Source organism: Morone saxatilis, unplaced genomic scaffold (assembly GCF_004916995.1).
Source record: "Morone saxatilis isolate NCDOM2014 unplaced genomic scaffold, NCSU_SB_2.0 Contig23, whole genome shotgun sequence".
NCBI classification, from domain to species: Eukaryota; Metazoa; Chordata; class Actinopteri; family Moronidae; genus Morone; species Morone saxatilis.
Genome location: NW_023339796.1, coordinates 17,820,432 through 17,825,752, shown reverse-complemented (window position 1 = coordinate 17,825,752; position 5,321 = coordinate 17,820,432). Strand labels below are relative to the sequence as shown.

At 39.7% G+C, this 5,321-nt stretch overlaps 1 protein-coding gene across 1 annotated transcript in view; it reads left to right on the top strand.

The window, feature by feature from the left end:
• Positions 1-2,370: 2,370 nt before the first annotated feature.
• The window catches only part of LOC118334153 (KN motif and ankyrin repeat domain-containing protein 4-like), a 14,084-nt gene continuing 11,133 nt past the window's right edge, over positions 2,371-5,321 (top strand). The window contains exon 1 of the mRNA XM_035669970.1: positions 2,371-2,627. The gene's annotated coding sequence lies outside the window, so the exon portion shown is untranslated. The remainder of the gene's footprint in view (positions 2,628-5,321) is intronic.

The following is a 5,321-nucleotide window of genomic DNA, read 5'->3' as shown; positions in this document are numbered from 1 at the left end:
ATATAATATATAATATCTAATAATATATAAATATATATATATATATATATATATTATAATCTGTAATCTAATACTGAAAATGATACTTAAACTGCTGACTGTAGCTTCAGTGACTTAATGTAAACATTAACAGTAATACTGAATGACCTATAGCCTACTTACACTACACTTACAGATTCAAGTGAATTCCAGCTGCTTTACTTAAGACTTATCTTTAATTTCAAATAACTTAATTTGTCAAGGGTCTGTGGCCTTCTGGTCAAAAGGACGGTCTTGATTCATAGGTCACTGTTACATGACTACTTGCACTGTTTCAGTTGTCCAATGCAGCTACAGCACAACCTGTAACTCCCCTAACCACAAGCCACAGTTATATAACAGACGTCAAATGGGAGAAGATGTCGGCTGTGACAGACCTTTAGGTGAAATTAACTACTTTAAACAAACTCTCATTTGTGTTATTTCAGCTGTCCTTTAAAAGTCCAACTCCTCACAAGAATCAGTAAAACACTATATGGATAATGACTGATTAGAATTATTTGTAAGATTGGAAAAATGTTCAGGTTTATTTCACCGACTAAAACTTTGCACCCTCCAAAAACATCACATGGTTTTTGCTAAAAAGAGGACCTGCCTCTTGGCAGTGTTGAACTTACCTCCAGCTATACTTTCCACCAGGAGGCAGCTTCCACAAGTAATAACAGTCAAAGAGATGGAAAATCAATACCCTGCAGCCGACAAGCCTTGTGCCTAATGCATTTCACTTTATGGGCCCAAAATGTCTATTTGTATGAGTTAATAATTAACAACTCATATTTCAACTAATATCTTAAGTATATCACAAAGTAAATGTATACCCCACAGTTCCCTTCAAATGTGATGCAACTCTAAATCTTTCTCTGAAACTGCCTTTGAGAACATTTTTGCCTTTTGGCCAGGTTTTCTGCAGTATGTGGTCAGTCCGTCAGCAGTCATTTGGTCCAATAAAGACTGTTTTTTCATTCTCTCTCTCTCTCTCTCCCACAAGTCAAACCACAATCCCTCTCGGAGTCAGTTGTCTGCTTGGGTAATGGAAAAGGAGTATTTCTTGCTAATTCTTGCTAATTCCCTTTCCAGCCATCGTGGGGCACAAGGCGGTGGTTGCAGCTCTGTGAGGCTGCCCTGCTTCATCATGTCATACACTTCATTAACATTGCCCAGTTTATTTTGCTGTCAAATTAGGCTCAAGTAAGATGCTTTCAGTTGGAGATTGTAATCCACAGTTTTGACTGTAAGGCACATACTGTGGGCTATACATGATGGGAGGAACATTTCTCTTGGACTGAGACAACAAACTGAGCCTACTGCAACCTAACACAAACATGGACACAATGAAAAGAGACAGAGAGAAAAAAAAAGAGATGAACTGTAAACATAATGAACAAAATAAACAAAATGAGAAGGAAAGAAAAAGAATTAAAGAGCAAGAGTTTTACGGACATGTGCTGTGAGTGCTTTGAATTAAATGCAAATATTAGCATGATAACATACTCACTGTCAATGCTAACACATCAAGTTCTTACAGGTGTAATTATTAACCCATAAACACAATATTTACCCTATGTCAGTATTGCTAATACTTTCTTAATTAGGAACAAACACTAAATACAATTGAATAATCTAAGGCTTGTACAAAGTTTTGTGTCAAGGCTTTATCTTATTATCTATTAGTTGTAGAGATATTTCAGTCTGGACCAAATTGGTGGGCAGACCAACAGGCCAACAGACACTGGCATCCATAAAACCATGCCGCTAGCATGAATAAAAAAGCAACTCTTCACAACACATTTGGTGATAAAGGACAGACAATAAGACCAGACAGTTTCTACTTACTGTCCACCGCCCTTATAAAGAGCAAAAGAAAAGCTTTCCTGGCATGGCGGTAGTTCCCCAGAGAAAGATGTTAGATAGGGGTAGAAAGGGGATCCATGAAGAATGAGAGGTATGCACTGGGAGAATGAACCCCCATGGATGGCACCAAGCCCTCTGCCTCCCCCCCTGTTTACTTGATTATAGAGGACAGAGACCACATAACACTGGGTAGGGTTACACATTCTGAAAGAGGGAGGTCTATGAGGCACTGCGTGGTCAATGATGTTATGAGAGGATTATGGACGGTACACAGTAAGGTGACTCTGGTACTTTCTTGTACTTCATACCAGATGCTCCATATTTTGACATGTTGTCACCAGGGTCCCAGAAGAGCTGATGTCTTTCCAGTCAGCTACACCTCAGAGGTCCTATTGGCTGCTGTCTGAAGGAGTGGGTGTGCTTCTGTATGTCTAGCCTCCCACTTGTCAGTCTTGTTGGGCAGGAGGTACCGTAGGAAGGCATGTTCACAAGCCCCTCCCTGCTCCGTGCTCTCTTTTACACACAAGCAAACCCAGCTTCTGTTATGGCAGGGGCTGAACATTGGCATTTACCAAACAGCCGCGGCATGCCACTCTCCCTGACAACACCTCCCTCCTTTCTCTGGAGACAGACGGGCAGGCTGAACTGAGCTGAAAGCAGACTGTAGTAGTGTCTGACAAACACGCCCTCACATCAGCAAGACAAAGTGGAGGAAACTGCTGAACACATGCCACAAGGTAAGCTCTTGTTTAATATTCATCTCATACCTCTCAGCCAGTGGAGGGCTGTTGGATTAGATAGTTAATCAAAGCAGAGATGCTGAATGTTGACCTTGAAAGTGTTCGATCTGGGACTGGCTGATCTAAATTCAGGGTCAGAAAAAGCTTCTGACTCTAAAGTGATTTAACAAATTGTGTGGAGTGGACCTCTGGGTCTGTTGTGAATACTAATCAAACTTTTAGGAGAATAACTTTGCTTTGTAACGATTAAATGTGGTATTGCATTTACATTTTATTGCACTATATTTACACATACTGTGCAGTAATACACTTGAATCAAGACAAACACACATGTGAATACAAACACACAAGGCTGCACACTTTCTATTTTAACCTTGCCATGTTAACATACCACAGCTTTCTTCCTTGCGTGAAGCCCCTGGCAGCTGTTTCATCCTATGAGCTTTGGCTCCACATACCACACAATGAAGCTTAGATGCCACAATGCAAATCTGACCCTGTTGCTGTTGGACTACAACCAGGACAACTCCAGTGGTCCAAAATCTCAAGACAAAAACATACAAACTAAAAAAAAAGATCACAGGACTTGAGGGATTTCTAGGAAGTCTTTATGGAGACAGTGAGTGAAAAATGTGAGTTTGACAGAAAAAAGAAGAGACAGTAGAGCAGGAGGGAAAAGGGAGCTTGAGTCCAAACAGTTGGCTTTGGTTTCTAAATCAACTCCGAACAGAAGACAAGGTTGAGAGCTATGCACTGGAAAAAAACACGGCCTGTACAGCCAAAAAGTGGAGGAGAGGAATGATTTTTCCGGGAACAGAACATTGACAGGGAAACATGTAGATGTACATTACACATTGTACAGACAGATGGACACACACTGAGAAAGACAGAGAGAGAGAGAGAGAAGAGGAAGATGGGCAAGGTGCATGAGGAGAACTAGTTTTTGAAATTGCACTGTCTTAAGTTCAGGATTACTTTAATTGTCTCAAATTTAGACGCCAGTGTTCATAGTGGTGTCAAAAATGGTTTATGTCTAAACACAGAGTACAAATGGGTGGTTGGCTGGGACAATGTGACAGAGTATCCAAATTGACAGCTCTGCAAGTTCATTCTAAGTGAACCCATGAAAACAAAAACATAAATTAGACTGTAGTGTGAGGTTATATTGAGCTAAATGCTAACATCATTATAAACTTACAATAGAAATGCTAACATGCTGATGTTTAGCAGACATAATGTTTACCATCTTATTTTGGTGTGTTAGCACGCTAATGTTTGCAAATTAGCACCAAACACAAGGTACAGGTAAGGCTAATGAAAATGAATTAGTTTTGCAGGTATTTGGTAATTCAATGAAATGTTGGACATATTACATTTTTGAATTAATGATGGTGCTAGATGAAAAGTTAAGGTCACCAAATTTAATGGCAATCCATCTAGTATTTTTTGAGACATTTCATTCAAAATAACAAATCTTAATCTCATGGTGGTGCTAAATGAAAAGTAAGGGGATCATTAAAATTTGTAAAATTCATCCTCGGGAACCATGAATGCCTGTACAAATTTTAATGGTGATCCATCCAATAATTGTTGAGATTTTTCAGTCTGAACCAAACTGGTGGACCAACCAACCAACATTGCCATCCATAGAGCCATGTGTTAAAAATGAGCACAGCTACATGTCTTTGCTGGTACCATCAGCGATTAGGTACCGTTAACAACTACTGATTTAAATTTAATCTGACAAGATCCCTTCGCACTTATCTGAGGTTCAAGCATTTATCATTGCTTTATTGGGAGGTCACCCCTCTTGCTGTGTCATGAGTTCATATTTAATTTGTGGCTTTGGTAAAGAATGCTGTGGATAGAGATGTTGTGATTATGAGGTTTGTGCTGATGCAGGAAGTCTAAAAGGTCTGTGTGAGAAGGGACACGTTTACCCAGAGGAGGAGAGCAGCTGTTGTGGGAACAGAAAGATGAAAAGAACTAAAATAAAGTAAATTTAAAATGCTGTGACTTTTCCTAAATTGAAAGATCTTTAGCTGGATACAAAGGAAACCTTCATTTTGAAAACCCCAAAAAATCAAACTCACTCTGATGCTTGACTTTGGATTGAGTTCAGCGTGTTCAGAGGCTGCAGTACTGTGGCATTGTGCAGTACTGTTTGGCTGGGGCCTGTTTGGGGTAAGGCAAATATTTTACGTTTCATTTCTTGGGTTTCCTGTGAGGTGGGCCTACTTCTCCAAGCATACACAATTAAAACCTGTGCCACGGAAATGTGGAGGGAGTTAGGCAATGACTCTTGGGAATTGCCCTAACCGTAACTCTGCTATATTGTTTCCTCTGTGGTAACCTGTGGTAAGTATGTCTATATTTATGTGAAAGAAACTGGGTGACAGCAGTTTGGATTTCACTTTGTTTGTCTGAGAGCAGGCAATAAATACGCTAAAACTGTACATCTGGTTCTGAATGATGCAGAGTTTGAAATTTTGATTAGCTGGTGTGGATCTTTTGATATTTCCACAAATCCAAGAAAGGAATGGTTTGACATTTTGGGAAATACGCTGATTCACTTTCTTGCCCAGACTTAGATGAGAAAATTGGTACCACTCTCATGTATGTACCATAAATATGAAGCTACCGTAAGGAGATGGTTATCTTAGCTTAGCATAAAGACTGGAAACACTGGGA